This window comes from Cnephaeus nilssonii (assembly GCF_951640355.1).
Source record: "Cnephaeus nilssonii genome assembly, chromosome: 2".
Classification (NCBI taxonomy): domain Eukaryota; kingdom Metazoa; phylum Chordata; class Mammalia; order Chiroptera; family Vespertilionidae; genus Cnephaeus; species Cnephaeus nilssonii.
In genome coordinates, this window is record NC_137073.1 from 71,824,912 (window position 1) to 71,845,428 (window position 20,517).

Below are 20,517 nucleotides of genomic sequence, written 5' to 3' on the forward strand. Positions count from 1 at the left end.
AATTAGAGAACCAATCTAATAAGGTCTAATATTCAAATTACAAGGAGTCCAGAAAGAAAGTATAGGGGGAAAAGAAAGAAAGTGGCAAATAAAATATCCCAGAACTGAAGGATATGGTTCCTAGGTGAAAAGGGTCCATTTAGGGCCAAACACAATTAATGAAAAACCTTTACCAAGGCACATGATTATGAAATTTCAGAATACCTGAGTGGTTTAACCCTTTGCACTCGCTTGCTTTTTTCTCAATTCCTTTATTCTACTCGGGATTTAATGCTAACCGTGTCGAGTCACACTCGACATCCGAGTGCAAAAGGTTAAGGGAAGATCACACCACTTCATACTGCAATATGCATCCCCCACCTTTCCTTTCCCCAACACTCTTGACCACCCCATCCCATCCTGCTTTCCTTTTTCTCTTTTCTAGGCACTTATTTACTTTACAACCTTCTAACATTTTGTATAGTGTATTTATTACATTTATTGTTTACCATTTAGAACAACTCCCTCTGCAAATTTAAGCTCCATGAAGGTAGGAATATTGTATTTTTGTTCACCCATATATTCAAAGTATCTTGACCAGTGCCTGCCACATAAAAATGCTTAACACATACTTAGTGAATAAATATAAAGCTTCCAGAGAGAAATAACAGGTCACATACAAAGGACTGACTATCATTTTGGAAGTAGACTTCATGATAGCAAACTAGAAGCGAGAAACAATGGAACCATGCCTCCAAAATTCTAAAAGTAAATTATTACAACCTAGAATTCCATAGTCAGCTAAGCTATCAGCCAAGTATAAGGGTATAATAAAAACACATGTATAGACATGTAGAACCCTGAAATTTTGCCTCCCATTCAGTCTTTCTCAGGAAGCTATTAGAAGATGTACTCTATCAACATGAGGGAGACAGCAAGGAAGTGGAAGACCTAAAATCCTGGAAACAGGTAACCCAACACAAAGACAAATGGAATTCACAGATCATAAAAGGACACACTCTGGGAAGAAAGCTCTACAACTGGTCTAGAAAGGAGAGCAACCCATCACGATTGACACAGAGTGACAGACAATTACAGGAGAGATACTGCAAAACAAACAAACATTGCCCAGCCGGGTGTAGCTCAGCGGTTGAGCGTCGACCCAGGAACCAAGAGGTCACCGGTTCAATTCCCGGTCAGGGCACATGCCCAGGTTGCAGGCTCGATCCCCAGTGGGGGGCTTGCAGGAGGCAGCCAATCAGTGATTCTCTCTCATCATTGATGTTTCTATCTCTCTCTCCCTCTCCCTTCCTCTCTGAAATCAATAAAAATATATTTTTAAAAAACACATTATCTGATGTGTTTCAATCTACAAAAAGGAGATTTATCTATCTTATCTGAAGGATTGTTAATAGGAACTCTAGGAAAAACAGAAAATCATATAAAAAAGTAAATCTATAATAATAAAAGCATAATATGCTAATTAGACCGGACATCCTTCCAGATGACCTTCTGGATGAAGCCAGGGCTGTGAAGGAAGCCCGGGTCCCGGGTGCCAGAGGGAAGCTGGTGCCAGCAGCTGGGGGAAAGAAGGCCTACTCATACACGAATTTCATGCATCAGGCCTCTAGTATCATCATAATATACTACCAGGCTCAGCTGTATACAATATTTACACAATGATGTCAACACTAAATAATGATTTAACTAAAAATTAACGTAACTAATTTATGAATATAGAAAAGAGGGGAGGAGCAGTGCAATGCAGTGTTTATAGGTGGAGGTGGTTATAACAAACCTATACTCCCATCTTCTATATCAGAAATTGGTACATAATATCTAAAACTGTGGTAGGATGGGGGCAGAGTAGGGAGACAGCTATATAAGCAAGCATGCTATTTTAAAAATCAGAGGTAAAAAAAGAGTTGAATAATCATTTATTTCAGGAGCAGCCTTCCTCAATAAGGATTCTATGAGAGAATTAAGCCTTAATGCCCTAAGGCTGTGGTCGGCAAACTGCGGCTCTCGAGCCACATGTGGTTCTTTGGCCCCTTGAGTGTGGCTCTTCCACAAAATACCATGGCCTGGGCGAGTCTATTTTGAAGAAGTGGCATTAGAAGAAGTTTAAGTTTAAAAAATTTGGCTCTCAAAAGAAATTTCAATCGTTGTACTGTTGATATTTGGCTCTGTTGACTAATGAGTTTGCCGACCACTGCCCTAAGGCATCCACTTTATGTAATAAATTAACTGCTCTTCCATGCATCTAAAGTATAACTAGTTATATAACACCCTTAGGGGAATTGAGAAAATAGTTACTCAAATCATTTTCTGTATTTTGTGATTCTGATGAGGAACGTTGATTGAGAAGGGACACTTCCAGAGAATGGGATGCAAGGGAGAGAAGGACTGATGCAGAGGACTATTAGTTTTCATTATAAGTCTTGTAATAATACTTAACTCTTTAAATTATGTACAGGTATCTCTTTGATAAACAAAACCATTACATTAAAAATAAAATAGTAAAAAGCAGTAAGGGAACTCTGAATATAGAATGTACAAAAAAATAAAGCACAGGAACTAAAAGGTCTAGAAATAGTTTTTCATTAGAAAAAGCTAAGGAATTTTTTAAAATTATGCAATTCAATAAATACTATTCACAAAGTATCTCCATCTATATAGCAATGTACTAAGCATTATATTATTTGATGCCTAGAAATATACAATAAGGTAAGATATTTACAAAATAATAGCATAACCCAACAATTCATAGGTTTGATAATGCAAATACTGTACACTGAAACCTTTTAACATGAAATGTTATTAAGCTGCACATACTTCCCATTTCAGTCCACCAAGATGTACATATTGTGCCAGTAATCTACCATGGGCAGTAGAAGATACAAAAGAAATATAAGATATACTCCCTATTCTAAATAAGTTTATTATATGTATATATGATAACCTGTTTTAGGTAATATGTTTACTCACTGGGTCATTTATATACACTAAGATTTACAAACAAATATTTACCATGTTTACAAAAAAAGTTTTTTAAAAATGTCTTCATGATTTTAAAAATTGTCAGCAACATGGAAGATTAATAAAAAAATCAACAGAACAGTAGTAAGGAAACTCCTAAAATGGTTAAGGTAACAGATGATGGGGACCTGACCTGAGACAGTGCAGTGCAGATGGAAAGGAGATAGATATAAAAGTGGTTAGAGAGTAGGAACTATTGGAGAGTGAAAGCAAAGGAGAATGTAGGGTTACTGCCAGGTTTCCACTGTGGGTGACTGCAGTACCACGGGCCACGACAGGCAATACAAAGAGGAACAGAACTGAGGAAAAACATGAGTTCACGTTTGGACTGTTATTTGATGTAATTTGAATACATCCTGAGGAGATGTCCAATAGGCAGTTGGATATAAGGATCCAGGCTTCAGGAAAGAAGTCTGAGATAAAGAATTGGGAATTGGCAGCAAGAGATCACTTAGGAAGAGAATATAAAAGAGGACAGGAGCCTAACATTAGATAACTAAAGATCACAATTAGTATTGCTAAAGTCACTTTGTGTACTTCTATAGAAAAATATCCAATATATAATACTAGTAGCCCATTTGCAGGAAAATCCTGCAAGCGACTGTTGCGGCCACGTGCGCTGCTGCTGCCGCCGCCTTTGCGACCACCGAGCCTGCACCCGCGCGCCGCTGCCGCCCGCCCCTCTCCGCCCCGTTCCACCCCGCTCCGCCCCGCCCGGGCTTTCCCTCTGCAGCCACCTTGCTTTCTGCTTTTCCTCCCTCTTCCTTCTAAGTTGTCTTCAGTCTTCACTCCCCCCTCTCTCAGCGTATGCAAATTAACCGCCATCTTTGTTGGGTAATTTGCATACTCGCCCTGATTGGCTGGTGGGTGTGGCTTTGGCTGGTGGGCGTGGCTTGGGCGTAGCGAAGGTGCGGTCAATTTGCATATTACTATTTTATTAGGTAGGATTAAATGACAAAAAAGCAAAATACAAAACTTCATGCTTAGTACAAACCCATTTTTACAAATATGTTGTAAAAAAATAGTACTAGCAAAGGCACAGGAAAAAAAATAGAGAGAAGCAAATGCCAAACTGTTAATAATGGTATCTATCTGAGAATTCGTGCACGGGTGGGGTCTGGCCGGCCAGCCCCGGTGGGGGCCAATCGGGCTGGGTCGTAGGGGGGAGGGGACATGGGAAGTTGGCCACTGGCCCAGACCCTGATCGGGGCCTGATTGGGGGCCGGGCTGGCTGGGATGGGGGGCCACAGCAGGTTGGCCGGCCCCACCCCTGATAGGGGGGCCAGTAGGGGGTGGGCCAGCTGCGGGGGCTGATTGGGGGTGAGGCCAGCTGGGGGGAGAGCCTGTGGGCAGTTGGCTGGCCAGCCCTGCCCCCAATCGGGGGGGGGGGGGCAGTAGGGGGCGTGGCCATCCAGGGGAGGGGCCACAGGCAGTTGGCCAGCCAGCCCCACCCCCATCAGGGTGTCGGGGGGGGCTGATCGGGGCCACAGGAGGTTGGGGGGGTGCCAATCAGGGCCCCAATTGGGCACGTTGGCCACTGCAGTGGGCGTCATAGCAACCGGTCGTTCTGTTGTTCCAGTCACTTGGCTTTTATATATATAGATTATATGTCTATATAGCATTTTACTTAAAAAATATACAATTTTTGTAAACAGGAAAAAGAAAGATTTTATCATTTTCTAAAAAAATTATAGCATGTATCCTTATAATATGAAAAGATAATAAAATCTGTTAGAAAAACAGTTGGACAGTAGACTACTTATTAATGGGCAAATAATATGAACAAATAACTAGTAAGATTATGAAAAAATTTTCAATACACAATTTGCACTCTCAAAATACTATGAATTAAAACACATACTGCCCAACTAGCAGAGCTCAATGGTTGAGCGTCGACCTATGAACCAGGAGGTCCCAGTTCCAGTCCCAGTCAGGGCACATGTCCAGGCTGCTGGCTTGATCCCCACTGGGGGGAATGCAGGAGGCAGCCAATCAATGATTCTCTCTCACCATTGATATTTCTATCTCTCTCTCCCTCTCCCTTCCTCTCTGAAATCAATAAAAATATACTAAACACACACACACACACACACACACACACACACACACAAAACCACATACCATTTGTTGCCTACTAAATCAGAAGATAATTTTTTTCCCCAAAATTATCCACAGAACCAAACTGGCTAGGGCAGAAGATAATTTTTTAATAATAAAAGTTCTCAATGTTGACAAGGGTATGTAGAAAGAGCACCTCAGGCCCTGACTAGGAAGCTCAGATGGTTTGAGCATCGTCTCGATACGCTAAGGTTGAGGGTTTGATCTTTGGTCAGGGCACATACTAGGTGTACCGGTTAATAATGGCGGATTTTGTAATCAAAGAAAACAAGATAATTTCAAGAGAAACATCAAAAGTGTTTTATTCAAAGTAATGTTCATCGCTAGCTACACATTTCCCCCATCTTTCAGGTAATTTGTGGATACCGTCCCAATAGAACTTTTCTTGTTTTGAGGCAAACCATTCAGAGACCCAGTTTTCCAATTCTTCATACGATTTGAAGTGCTGCTCAGAAAGTGCATGTGCCATTGATTGGAACAAGTAGTAATCTGAAGGAGCAAGGTCTGGTGAACACGGTGGATGGGTTAATACTTCCCAAGCAAGATCTTTTAACGTGTCTTTAACTGGTTTTGAAGTGTGTGATGGTGCATCATCATGGAGCAAAATTACTTTGCTGTGTCTTCTGGCTCATTCTTGTCATTTCACGATCAAAGTGTGGTTCAAATTAAGTATTTGTAGCGATCAGTATTAACGGTTTCACCTGGTTTTAGAAGCTCATAATACACCACACCTTCCTGATCCCATCAAACACAGAGCATTGTCTTCTTTCTGAAGCGATTTGGCCTTGCAGTTGATGTTGATGGTTGACCTGGATCAACCCATGATTTTGTGCATTTGGGATTCTCAAAATAAATCCACTTTTCATCACCAGTCACAATTCGATGCAAAAAATACTTTCTTTCATACCGTTGAAGCAACATTTTACTGATGACTTTTCGGTTTTCCATTTGTCTTTCGTTCAATTGATGTGGCACCCATTTTCCTTCCTTTAAAATCTTTCCCATTGCTTGTAAATGATTGGAAATTGTTTGCTGAGCAACGTTTAATCTTTCTGCAAGTTGTTTTTGAGTTTGACACGCATCTTCATCCAATAATGCTTGTAACTGTTGGTCTTCAAACTTTTTCAGTTGACCTGGACGTTCTTTGTCTTTCACATCAAAATCATCACTTTTAAAGCGTTTAAACCAGCATTCACAAGTATCTTGAGATGGCGCATATTCACTATAAGCCTCCCGAAGTTTTCAGCAGCACTTTTCTTCAAAATAAACTAATGAATTAAAACTTCCCACAAATGCTCTTTTTTTTGGCACAAAATTTGACATTTTTAAGTGTAAAATTATCTATGATGTTAACACCTTCAGAAAATTTGACATATGAAGTTTTGAGGCTTGTTGTCAATACAACAAAATAGCATACATACCAAATCGCATATATATCAACATATGTGTAACTCCATCTATTGAAAAAAATCCGAATTATTAACTGGTACACCTAGTACAAGAAGCAACCAATGAATGAATAAATAAGTGGGACAATAAATCAATGTTTCTCTCTCATTCTAAAATCAATAAAAATAAGTAAATAAAGTAAAAAGAGCATCTCAGACACACTAATAGAAGTAAACTGGCACACTCTTTCAAGTAAACAATGTGACAATATCTATCAACATTCTCAAAAAGATTCCTAAAATTGTATCTAAATTCTTTTTAGAAATTTAAGAAAACAGTCCTAAACAACCAAAAATATGCAAAGATATTTCATCAAATAATTAATTGAAACAATCTAAATACCAACATTAGGACATAGCATAAAATTATGCATCAAAAGTAATGTTCATGTGCCGAAATCGGTTTGGCTCAGTGGATAGAGCGTTGGCCTGCGTACTGAAGGGTCCCAGGTTTGATTCCGGTCAAGGGCATGTACCTTGGTTGTGGGCACATCCCCAGTAGGGGGTGTGCAGGAGGCAGCTGATCAATGTTTCTCTCTCATCGATGTTTCTAACCCTCTTTCTCTCTCTCCCTTCCTCTCTGTAAAAAAATCAATAAAATATATATTTTTTAAAAAAAGTAATGTTCATGTCTATCAAAACTTTTTTTAAAGTACATACTCTATAACTAGCAATTCTACTACTATAGAAACACTAGCACTTGTGCAAAGAACACATCACAAAGAACTTTCATTGTTGCAATATTTGTAATAGTATAAAATTGCAAAGAATCTAAAAGCTCCTCAGTACAAGAATGATTAAATCAGCTTTCTCAGACTGGGGGTCCAAGAACCCCTGAAAATCCTCAAGAACTTTTTAGGGGTTCTGTGAGGTCCTTCCTTTTCCAAATATCTATCAGTGTAAAGCTGAATTTTTTAATATTCTTCAGCTTAAACAAGATAGCACACCAGACTAACCAAAGAAGCAAATATGAGAACGCAACTGTCTTCTATTAAGCCAGACATTCAAGTTATTTGCAAAAATGTAAAACAATGCCACCTTTCTCAGTAAATTTTTTTATAGGAAATAGTTATATTTAATATATAATGGATTGTTACTGTCATTTTTAATGAACAAGTAATTTTTTTAATGTTTTGAGTTTTCATTTCTAAAATGGTAAACACACTGCATTGGAAAATAAAACTTTTAGTCTTCGATAATTAAAAAAATTTTTTTAAATTTATTTTAAGAGAGAGAGGAAAGGGAGAGAGAGAAACATTGATGTGAGAGCGAAACAGTGATAGCCTCCTGCATGCCCCCTACCAGGGATCTGAGATGGAGCCTACAACCGGGACATGTGCCCTGACAGGAATCCAAAGAGCCACCTTTCAGTGCACAGGACATCGCCCAACCAACAGACACGCTAGCCAGGGCTTCAATAATTTTTGTGATGACAATTAAATGGGAATTTATCTTTATTTATAATGTACCTGTTTCAAAAGATATTCTGTTCACATATTATTTGTATAATCAAAAAAATCAAAACGTTGTGTTTATAAAGTTTTATTAGCACATGGGAAAATTCTTAAAATATAATTTTAAGCAAGAAAAGCAGGCAAACCAACTGTATACAAAAATTTTATCTTAATTAAGAAAATATCATGGCCCTAGCCCCGTGGTGGGCAAACTGCGGCTCGCGAGCCACATGTGGCTCTTTGGCCCCTTGAGTGTGGCTCTTCCACAAAATACCACAGCCTGGGTGAGTCTGTTTTGAAGAAGTGGCGTTAGAAGTTTAAGTTTAAAAAATTTGGCTCTCAAAAGAAATTTCAATCCTTGTACTGTTGATATTTGGCTCTGTTGACTAATGAGTTTGCTGACCACTGCCCTAGCCAGTTTGACTCAGTGGATAGAGTGTTGGCCTGTGGACTGAAGGGTCCTGGGTTCGATTCCAGTCAAGGGCATATGCTGGTGTTGCTGGGCTGGATCCCCAGTAGGGGGTGTGCAGGAGGCAGCCGATCAATGATTCTCATCACTGATGTTTCTATCTCTCTCTCCCTCTCCCTTCCTCTCTGAAATCAATAAAAATATATTTTTTGAAAAATGCGTTTTGAAAAAATAAAAAAAACCTCGAAGATGAAGTCAAAACATTGTGGTTAATTACCTTTAAATAATGGGAATATCATTGATTCTTTTTCCTTATTCATTATTATATTTAGAATTTTTTGACATTAGCATATAGTTTAACATGGGGGGAGGAAATAAAGGAAGAAATTGGGTGGAAAATTATATAATTCTTCTAGATCAACCCCTTAAACTTCTGCCAATTCAAAAAAACGACGAGTTGAAAATAATAAATGAAGGAACCTAATTCGACCAACAAGTTGCCTGTTATGTTAAGTAAAAACATTAACTTATCAAATTTACGGTCTGGGTTTCCCTAAGAGTCTAACAAGAACATTCTTAATCTGGAAAACAATGATTTGCAATCACGGAAATACAAATAAGTTACTGGTTTAAAAGTTAGGTCATCTTCCAGCATTTTTCGAAGGTACCAAAGAAAAGGTGGCGGAGAAGGGACACTACCGCATCCTTCCGGTCTAAAATGGTGAGGACACGGACCGGGGCGGGAAGCACCCGGGGCGATGACAGATTCGTCGGGGCGGGGGGTCGAGTCCTTTCAGAGCAAAGACCACCACTTGGCGGGGACAGCAGTCCCTGCGGCCGGCGCAGCCCCGCCCCTGGGGCGACGGGCGGCCCGGGGGCTCCCTCGGCGGCGGCAAGCGCTCCAGGCGACCCGAGTGGGCAGCGCCGGCCAACAGCCGCCGAGATTGCCCTCCAGGCCCATCCGGCCTTCCAGGCTGTATCGAGGGGACACGAGGCTGGAGGGTCGTGACTCCCCGGCCCGCTCAGGGGGGTTCAGAAAAGGAACCGGTCCGGGCCCAGGCTCGGTCCCCGGAGGAAGAGGGCCAGACCCAGACCCTGGGGGCAGAGCGTCCGGCGGCACCCCGCCCCCCTCCGGGAGGGCAGCAGGGCTGAGGGGACGCCAAGATGCAGGCCCCCAGGGCCTCTTACCTCCCCACGCCCCAGCGATGCTCTCCGGGCACTCGGTGCGACGCCGCACGGGAGCGAGGAGCTGCCGGACCGGAGTCCCGGGAGTGTGCGACGTCGGCTCCCAGGTTAGTTTCCCGACCTGGGAGGGAGCGCCCGGCGCAGGCGCGGAGGAGGCTGTCCTCGGCTCACACGCCCCTCCCTCCGGCCGCGGCCTCCGCAGTCCCGAGGCGCCTGCGCGCTGCGCTGCGGGGTCTGAGCCCGAGGCCCCTGGGAGGCCCGAGGCCACTTACCGGAAGTGGCTGAGGAGGACGGGGGACCGGTGAAGATCGGCCTGAAGTCTGGACTCAGTGTCCCACTAGATGCTTTAAGACCGGGCTCGGGCAGCGACCCGCGTCAGGGTCCGGCTTCCCCTGCCCTTGGCTGACCTAGCCGCAGCCTCCTCCGCCCCAGCCTCGGGAGGCCTTGGAGCCAGAGCGGCGTTCCGGCCGGCACCGGGCACGGCCGCCTGCCGGATGGCAAAGCCGGCTTTCATCCGCGCTGCTGTCCTCGAAAACCTAGCTTTGCTTTTTATTTTTTACATTAGATTTGTTTGCAAACCCCCCGCGCTTCCCCGGCCGCAACGAAGACGCCTCTAACCCACCCCGCGCTCCAGGCCCTCCCGCTGACTGGCCATTTCCTTCGCGGCTCGGTCCCTCCCTCTCCTTGCCTTAGTTCTGCTTTCCTAACACTGGCCACAGAACAGCTGCCTGCCCTGCTAAAGCCAGAAGCTAGCTAATCTGGTGGAGCGGAAAGCAAAACTGTCATGCATGTGATGCAGACGTGTGCTTGTTGAGCTTTACTGTTTGCACCACACGTTTCCTATAAATTTAATATTTTTATTGTTTAAAGTATTACATATAGTAGCACATATATCTCCTCTTTTCTCCCCCCACTGACCTTACCCCAGCCTCCCCTACCCCCTGTCTCATCCCCTCATCCCACCCCCCCAGTGTCTTGTGTCCATTGGTGTGCTTATATGCATGCATACAAGTCCTTTGGTTGATCTCCTTCCCCCCACTCGCCAACACTCGCCAGCCTTCCCTCTGTAATTTGACAGTCTGTTCGGTGCTTTACTGCCTCTGTATCTATCTTTTTATTCATCAGGGTATAATGTTCTTTATTTTCCATAAATGAGTGAGATCATGTGGTATTTTTCTTTCATTGCCTGGCTTATTTCACTTAACATAATGCTCTCCAGGTCGTTCCCTATAAATTTAAATGAGGGAAGAAGAAACATCTCTGTACGGGATCAAGGTATCATTACAGGCTGGAGGGGAAAGAACCCAACAATGGCCAAAAGGTGTCTCCAGCTCAGTTTCCATACTGGATCTTCAAAAACTCCACTAGTCACAATATCTTAGAGAAGTATTTCAGTCAGATGTGATTAAGAAGGGAGATTTGAGAATTGGTGTTCATATCCTAAATCTGCAATTTACAACTATAAGTTTATCTTTCAAAGATAGTTAATGTTGATTTTCTTTCTCTAACCTTTATTTTCCTAAACTCTGAAATGCAAGCGTGTGGTTTTAGTTCACCAGTGAAACTTACTAGTTGCTCAGAATAATTTATTGAACATCTATGTGATGGGCACTGTACTAGATGCTTTGCTTAGTCTCTCATTTAATCCTACACAGGAAATCACAGAAAATTCTATTACAATTAAGAATAATTTTGCAAAGTACAGGCTGTGTTTTCTCTTCTTTGTGTTAGGTGTTGTTCACAGATTAATAAAATGAGGTCACTGTGTTTATGGAACCACAGTCTAATAGCAGAGACATACATATACGTGTGTGTGTATGTGCATATTTGGGATAAAAGTATATTATACAGTGTGAGGATAAATAATAGAAATAAAGCACACTAAGACCTTAAATAGGTAAATGGGAAATGTATATTCATGAATTCAATTCACAAAATAAGAAATTTAAGTGCCTTCTACATATTTTCCTAATGTTCAACTCAATAATGAAATGAAGACCAAAGAGCTATTTCCCATGGATCTAATTAGTCAGTTTGTTTAAAATATGAATAAACACCATCGGTGAGGGTAGAGTGAAATAAGCACTCATATCCTGTTGGGTATCTAAATTAGGACAAAGATTTTGGAAACTTATTTGTCAAATTATATTTAGAAATGTTCAGATGACCTAATTCAGTAATTTTCCTTCTGGAAATTATAAGGAGATATTCCAAAAAATAAAGGCTTGTATCGAATAACAATAAGGAATGTAAACAAGGTATCCAAACAAATGCCTTTCATATACAAATGAAATTGTACTTTCTATCACATTTATTTGTTTTTTTTTTTTTTTTTTTTTTTTTTTTTTTAATTTCTTTATTGATTAAGGTGTCATATATTTGTCCTCATCCCCCCATTCCCATCCCACCCCCCTCCCCATGGATGCCCCAACCCTCTGTTGAACTTAAGCATTGGTTAGGCTCATATGCATGCACACAAGACCTTTGGTTGATCTCTCCCCCCTCCCCCCACCCTCCCCTATCCTCCCTCTGAGGCCCGATAGTCCGATCGATGCCTCCTTGTTTCTGGTTCTGTTCTTGTTCATCAGTCTATGTTGTTCATCATTTCCCCTAGATGAGCGAAATCATGTGTCACTAGAGATATACTTATAAGAATTGAATGTGCGACGAGCAATAATAGTTATGCTGACAGGCAAATGAATCAGTCTGTAGTGAGTTTCTTTCTGGTCCAACAGTTCTTTTGAGCTCCAATATCAATGTCCACCAGTTCCTTATGAGTACATGTCGGCACTGACCCCTCAGCTCTGGATGGTGGACAAATGGTGGTAATGCAGGTCCGACTCCCTCTGGTTTGGTCTCGGCCGGATCCAGGGGCACGGCTTCATCCGGACCCAGGGGCGCATGGCCTCACCCGGACCCAGGGGCGCGTGGCCTCTCCCAGACCCAGGGTCGCGTGGCCTCACCCGGATCCAGGGGCCCACGGCCTCACCCGGACCCGGGACCCAGGCTCACCCGGATCCAGGGGCCCACGGCCTCACCCGGACCCGGGACCCAGGCTCACCCGGATCCAGGGGCCCACGGCCTCACCCGGACCCGGGGCCAGGCTCACCCGGATCCAGGGGCCCACGGCCTCACCCGGACCCGGGGCCAGGCTCACCCGGATCCAGGGGCCCAGGGCCTCACCCGGACCCGGGGCCCAGGCTCACCCGGATCCAGGGGCCCAAGGCCTCACCCGGACCCAGGGCCAGGCTCACCCGGATCCAGGGGCCCAGGGCCTCCCCCGGACCCGGGACCCAGGCTCACCCGGATCCAGGGGCCCAGGGCCTCCCCCGGACCCGGGACCCAGGCTCACCCGGATCCAGGGGCCCAGGGCCTCCCCCGGAGCCGGGGCCCAGGCTCACCCGGATCCAGGGGCCCAGGGCCTCCCCCGGACCCGGGGCCCAGGCTCACCCGGATCCAGGGGCCCAGGGCCTCCCCCGGACCCGGGACCCAGGCTCACCCGGATCCAGGGGCCCAGGGCCTCGCCCGGACCCGGGGCCAGGCTCACCCGGATCCAGGGGCCCAGGGCCTCGCCCGGACCCGGGGCCAGGCTCACCCGGATCCAGGGGCCCAGGGCCTCGCCCGGACCCGGGACCCAGGCTCACCCGGATCCAGGGGCCCAGGGCCTCGCCCGGACCCGGGACCCAGGCTCACCCGGATCCAGGGGCCCAGGGCCTCGCCCGGACCCGGGACCCAGGCTCACCCGGATCCAGGGGCCCAGGGCCTCCCCCGGACCCGGGACCCAGGCTCACCCGGATCCAGGGGCCCAGGGCCTCGCCCGGACCCGGGACCCAGGCTCACCCGGATCCAGGGGCCCAGGGCCTCGCCCGGACCCGGGACCCAGGCTCACCCGGATCCAGGGGCCCAGGGCCTCGCCCGGACCCGGGACCCAGGCTCACCCGGATCCAGGGGCCCAGGGCCTCGCCCGGACCCGGGACCCAGGCTCACCCGGATCCAGGGGCCCAGGGCCTCGCCCGGACCCGGGACCCAGGCTCACCCGGATCCAGGGGCCCAGGGCCTCGCCCGGACCCGGGACCCAGGCTCACCCGGATCCAGGGGCCCAGGGCCTCGCCCGGACCCGGGACCCAGGCTCACCCGGATCCAGGGGCCCAGGGCCTCGCCCGGACCCGGGACCCAGGCTCACCCGGATCCAGGGGCCCAGGGCCTCGCCCGGACCCGGGACCCAGGCTCACCCGGATCCAGGGGCCCAGGGCCTCGCCCGGACCCGGGACCCAGGCTCACCCGGATCCCGGGGCCCAGGGCCTCGCCCGGACCCGGGACCCAGGCTCACCCGGATCCCGGGGCCCAGGGCCTCGCCCGGACCCGGGACCCAGGCTCACCCGGATCCCGGGGCCCAGGGCCTCGCCCGGACCCGGGACCCAGGCTCACCCGGATCCCGGGGCCCACGGCCTCGCCCGGACCCGGGACCCAGGCTCACCCGGATCCCGGGGCCCACGGCCTCGCCCGGACCCGGGACCCAGGCTCACCCGGATCCCGGGGCCCACGGCCTCGCCCAGACCCAGGATTCAGCCTCACCCGGACCCAGGGGCGCATGGCCTTGCCCTGACCCAGGGGCACATGGCCTCACCCGGACCTGGGGCCCAACCTCACCCTGACCCAGTTTCCAGCCTCACCCGGACCCAGAGGCGCGCGGCTTCACCCGGTTCCGGGACCCAGCGGGGTTTCATCTTCTTGATCCCAATTCCTGTTGGTCAATTCCCTCTCAGCAATTCCTTCGGCCATTTTCTCAGAGTTCCAGGGCAGCCACCGCAGAACTCGTTGGGCGGCGGGCTCGGCGAAGCTACGGTGTGCCCGGTGCGCGGCGGCGGGCTGGTCCGGGGTGGCTGCGTCGGCCCTTGGGTCTGCAGCGGTGGCCGGTCGCCGAGCGTGCGCACCTGGCCGCTTCCGAGGCGTTGAGATTCTTGAAGGACTCAGAGGTCAGCAAGCGCGTAGTCTCCCACCCCATGTCTCCCAGGGGCTCGTCTGTCCGTGCTCGGCAGCGAGTGAAGCCTTCCCCTCAGCCAGAGACCGCTGGGGGAACTGCGCCGAGCACGATCCAGGCCACCATTGTGTCGCCTGAGCCGTAGTTTTTAAAGTGTGGTCTTTGGGTCACCGGCATCAGCTTCATCCCGCGTACCCCTCTCTTTTATTCTAGTTATAGAGCATCTGCTCAGTCAGCCCTCCGGTGGTTCTGGATGGTGTCTGCTCTGCTCTCCCGTCGTAGTCTCAAAATTGTTGTGGTAGGCAGCAATCAGGCTTCTGCCCTATGCCTCCATCTTGGTCCTTGTTTGTATAGTTAAGTCTTGATTGTTGTTGGTGTCACTGGGAGGAATTGTCCTCCAGGCCAATTGGTCGTGCGGACCCTCTGTGTCTATAAAGGAAGAGTTGCTGTGCGGGAGACACGTTTATTTGCCGGGTCTTGGTGCAGCAAGGCTTTGGCGCTCACTGCGTCTGCCTCTTGAATGTGTCCCTTATGGTAGTGGTTGAAATCTGGTGTCATCTCACACCGACCACTAGATGCCTTCGTTTCTGGGTCTCCAATGGAGTGTAGGTCAGCTACTGCCTGTGGCCCCTCAGCATGAATTACAGCATCACTTATATTCGTGACCTGTTTCGGTGTCTTCCCCTTTTGGCTGCCTCCCTATCGCTCAGCTTCCCCAATCTCCCTAGGTGGTCGCTCTTGATACCCCCCTTTGTGGGCTGAGTGCAAAGTCTTGGTGTTGTTAAGCCTTGATTGCTGTTGGTACACTGGGAGGATGTGACCTCCAGTCCAATTGGCTGTGAGGATCAGCTGTGTCTATGCCGGGAGACAGCCCCATTCAACTAGACTTGCAAAATTGTAAAAGCCTCTGTGTTCAGCTTGGATGGGGCGGAGTTACAGGGCGGAGCCTACAGCCTTGGCTTCCCGTCAGCCCCGCCCTATGAGGTTCCTGTGTCTCAGTGTCCCTCCGTACTCCCAGCAAACACCTCTGAGAGAAAAGCGCCCTGGAGTTTCGCGCGCTGCCAAACAGTCTAGTCTCTCCCCCAATGAATCTGGATTCCCAGATTCTCGCCCAGAACTGGGTTTCCGTGTAGTCAGAATTGGGGCTCACCGCAGTCTGGCGCTTTTGTCTCCTTCCCTCCAGGGCGACTCAGCCGCACAGTCAGCAGCCCATCCTCCGCGCACAATCCCCTGCGCGCCTCCGGTGCTCTGCTCTTCACCGCCTCTCTGCACCTCTGCCCCACAGCCCAGCTTTCCCCAGTATGAGCCTGGCTTCCCCGGGTCTTTCCCGGAACTGGGGTTCAGTGCAGTTGGAACTGGGGGTTCAGCACAGTCCGGAGCCCTTGTCTCCCTCCCGCTAGGGCAATCCAGCGGCACAGGCAACAGTCCCTCCTCTGCGCACATTCCCGTGCGCGGCTCCGGCGCAGCTCCTCTGTGTCTCTGTCCCACAGCCCAGACTCCCCCAGCATGAGCCCGGCTTTCCAGGGTTTCGCCCGGGACTGGGGTTCAGTGCAGTCGGAGCTGGGGTTCAGCACAATGTGGCGCTTTTATCTCCTTCCCGCCAGAGAACGCCAGCCAGGCCGTCAGCCGCCCCTTCCTCTCCGGCTCCGTCTTCCCCGCACGCGCGCGGGCTCGTGTCTCCGCCCGTGTCTCCATACCTCAAGCTTTTACGGCTTCCCTGATTTTCCTTGTGGTCCTCTCTTTCCTTCTAATTGTGGGCATTTCAGTCAGCCAGCTTTCCTGTGGTTCTGGATGATGTAGTTTTGATTTTTAGTTGTGTTTTTGAAATTGTTGTGCCCGGCTGTAGGTTAGGTGTTTAACCTATGCCGCCATCTTGGTTTCTCCCACATTTATTTGTTAATGGATGTTTTCCTCTGTGCAGTGCATTGAGTAGTAAGGATTATAAAAATGGATAAATCATTTTTATGAGTAGTAAGGATTATAAAAATGGATAAATCATGATTTTTGCCTTGAAGTTCACAATCCGCTGTTATTCTTTTATTTAGTAGTATAAGTGGTTGAGAGATTGCTGTTAATATAAGATTGTGAGATCTTTGTATAGATTCTGGGCCAGTTACATTTTCTGTGATTTCCTTTGTCGAGTGGAATAAAGCAGAAATCTACATGTCAAATGCAGTGTCAAAAAGAGTCCTCAGAAAAGTTTGAGTAATTTCTGAAAAATCCTATGTACCATCTTTAACCTCTAAAGATCCAGTTTATAACCATATTGTTTCTGGACTTGAAGAGATTATCCCAATTGTAACATATTTGGCCAATTTATTTCTTAGACTAGTCATTGCTTGAATCAGCATTTTATTATTTTGAAAGGTAACCAGAATCTTGATGATTTTAAGAAGCTTAAATTCCACAGTAATATGAACTTCCAAAGCTGTTCCCTTTTCATAAGTAATCCGGGTGGAGAAAATACCAGAAACAAATGAAAATAACTATTACAATTATTCATTTGTTCCATGGCTGATCTTATATTAACAAGCGATTTCAGAAGTAGGGACTCATTGTTATAAAACACAGAATGTAGCCCTACCCAGTTTGGCTCAGTGGATAGAGCATCAGCCTTCGAACTGAAGGGTCCTGGGTTTGATTACTGCTAAGGGCACATGACCGGGTGTGCAGGAGGCAGCCAATCAATGATTACTGCTAAGGGCACATGACCGGGTGTGCAGGAGGCAGCCAATCAATGATTCTCTCTCACCACTGATGTTTCTATCTCTCTCTCTCCCTCTCCTTTCCTCTCTGAAATCAATAAAAATACATTTTTTAAAAATAACACACAGAATGTAACCTGGAACTGTTAATTAACCATTAGTATTTAAGTGCTACATAACCATGTGTAATGTTCATGTTTTGAGAAAAAGGGCTAAAACATCTTTTTAAAAATCTGTTGTCCCAGGACCAATCAAATCAGGTATTCAGAGCAATGTCACCAATAAATAGTTATAGTTTTGTTGACCATGAAAGCTAGTTTTTTTAAATAATAGAAAACTTTGGAAGAAATACACTAAAATATTAACTGGATTATATTTTGAAGATGATATTATGGGTGATTTCTCCCCTTTTCAGTTGTCCATATTTTCCAAATTTTTTACAATAACATTACTTCATAATCCAAGAGGGAAAGATGAAACAATTCCTTCTAAAAAAAAAGTGTTGCTGAGTGCATAGTTGAATCAACCACGTACCTTGCATTTCTTTTGCAATTTCTGCATACAATATATTGCATGACTGTGAGTCATAGGAGAGAAATAACCAAAAAGCATAGGTGAGCACATATGTCTGAATACTGTGTTAGAGGTGGCTACAAGGTACAATCATTAACAGGACTAAAGTATGATGCAGCTTCAACATCATGACACAGGTTCTCTTAACAAGAAAGTCAATAGAATTCTTTGCCAAATATTTCCAGTTCTTTCTCTTCTCTTCTGGGCATTTGATGCCAATGTACTTCCTGGCCCCCTTGTGGTTGAATAGGGTCATGTGATTGATTCAAGCATATAAATTGTGAGAAGTGCCATGTCATTTCTAGAGTGGATCCTTTACTCACCAACGTGAGACACTCCGGGGCCTGCATTCCCTCTGGCACAGCAACAGGTGAGACTTGATATTGTGGCTGCGCCATCAGTTTGAGTCCTTAAGGGATTCCAATTTTCAGAGCACTTCTGGAACAAGAAATAAAAAACACTTGGTTATGATTTTTACTGCAACCTAACTTACTAGTAGCCTGTCGTGGCAGATGAACTTTGTTTTGTACCTCTGAGATTGGTGGGTGGCCATTCTGCATTACGCACTGAGACAATGTCTCAAGGAGGCTTTCTGCAGCAGCATTGTTTCCTAATGTTTTCCTAGGTGATTTGCTCTATACTCACAATTATTATAATTTGCCAGGTAAATAAATACATTTTATTGCAAGAGTAATAGTGACTTTTTTTGTCCTGCAAAACCCTTTATTATTTCCATTTGGTCCAATGCATGGGAGGGGGCTCCAGGGTGGCTAAAAGAATGCCTAGTTGTTTCAGGGAGAGGCTCAGGCAAAAGCCAGACACCCAGGGAATACAGAGGGGCCCCTCAAAGGCCTCTGGGCTCCAATGGCTCTTAGTTGTGCTTGAGGGTGAGCCTTTCAAAAAGATACTTGCCCCCTCCACTCCACCCCCAACCCCCCAACCCCACTACCCCACCCCACCCCACCCCCGGCAAAAAAAAAGAAAAGATACTCACCCAGCTCAGCCTGAGGGCCGGCCAGCCTGCGGAGGTTAGTCAGGTGTCACCCATCTTCCTGATGAGTTTCACTCCCCACCCAGGAAGTAGTTCTCCAGAGACTATGGTCTGCACGGGCAGAACCCAGGACCGGGTTCAGGTTCCTGTCCAAGGCCATGGAAGCTTCCATGGCATCCTGAGTTTTGCCCCACTCATCTTGGGAAGGCTTCAACACATCATGGAAGAGAATGTGGCCACCGCGCTGGTTTTGCTTCTTTAAGAGCCGTTCAGCGCCCTCACGTTTCTCCACCGACTCAAGGAAGAAGTGGCCCACACCCTCCAGAGCCACATCCTTGTGGTTGAAATAGAAGCCCAGAGAAGGTAGGTGCAGGAGGCCTGCAGATGCAGGTTGGCCAGGCAGTTGATGGCAACCTCCACCTCCGTGGAATAATTGTGATGAATTTGGGAGCTCATGGCTATTCGACAATGAGTTAAGGTAAAAACAAACAACAAAACGGTGTTGGCTGATCTGGGAGTCTGAGGGTGGCCGAGGTGGTCCAGAAGGTGGTGACTGGAAAAGCGGTTGGAGGCTGTTCGGAGGCTGGAAGACGGGGCATCCCTGGGTCTGTTCTGTTCAAACACTGTTGAAGCAATAGACAGATCTGTGGGACCACCGAGGTCACTGCTGAGAGTGAATTTTTAATTAAAAAATTTTTATTATGGAAAATGTCAATCACATATAAAAAATAGAGAGAATATTGCAATAAACCATGTACCTACATCTCAGCTTCAACATTAACAACTCATGGTCACAGATCTTATTTTATCTGTAGACTCACCCACTCTACCCCTCCCTCATAGCTGGATAATTTTGAGGCAAATTTCATATATTACCTTTTCATCTCTAAATTTTTCTACATATATATTTTAAAAAGATAAGCCCGTTATAAAATAAAAATAATAATGCAATGAGCTCCCTTATATCCAATACCATCACCCAGCTTCAGTATGGACAATCTTGTTTTATCCATATCCTTATCCCCCCATATTATTTTGAAGCAAATTCATGCATAAAAAATTCATTTCATTCATAAATATTTCAATATATATTTCAAAATAAAGTAGTTCTTTACAAAAACATAATAACAATACCATTATTACACCTGAAAAATTTAGCAATAATTCTTCAATAATGCTAAATATTTAAGCACGTGTTCATATTTCCAATTGTTTAAAAAATGTTATAAATTTGAAATAATTTGTGGGAATCCAAATTATTTCAAAGTAATATTCCCACTTTCTTTCTTGTTCCTTGCAATTTGATTTTTGAAAAATCATGTCGGTCTGTAGAATTTTCAGTATTTGGATTTTCTGCACCTACCTCCCCAGGGTATTTTTGTTGTTGTTGTTGTTGTTAATCCTCATCCGAGGATATTTTTCCATTGATTTTTAGAGAGTGGAAGAGAGGGGGAGAGAGAGAAACATTAATGTGATAGAGACACATTGGTTGGTTGCCTCCTACATGCACGCATACCCGGCTGGGGATCAAGCCTGCAACCAAGGTACTAGACCTTGACCGGAATTGAACCTGAGACTCATCAGTCCTCAGGCCAACGCTCTATCCATGGAGCCAAACCAGCTAGGGCCCCATGG

General features: G+C 46.4%; 1 protein-coding gene and 1 pseudogene across 2 annotated transcripts in view; both read right to left on the minus strand.

Moving 5' to 3' along the window:
- ZFYVE16 (zinc finger FYVE-type containing 16) overlaps positions 1-9,790 on the minus strand; it is a 49,623-nt gene extending 39,833 nt beyond the window's left edge. Inside the window, exon 1 of the mRNA XM_079791746.1 lies at positions 9,636-9,790. The gene's annotated coding sequence lies outside the window, so the exon portion shown is untranslated. The remainder of the gene's footprint in view (positions 1-9,635) is intronic.
- An 8,511-nt stretch (positions 9,791-18,301) lies between these two features.
- On the minus strand, positions 18,302-19,338 carry LOC307114884 (ferritin light chain-like; annotated as a pseudogene). The gene is made up of 2 exons: positions 18,846-19,338; positions 18,302-18,329 (listed from the first exon to the last, which is right to left on the minus strand). The product of its transcript is annotated as a ferritin light chain-like (transcript).
- Positions 19,339-20,517: the final 1,179 nt, after the last annotated feature.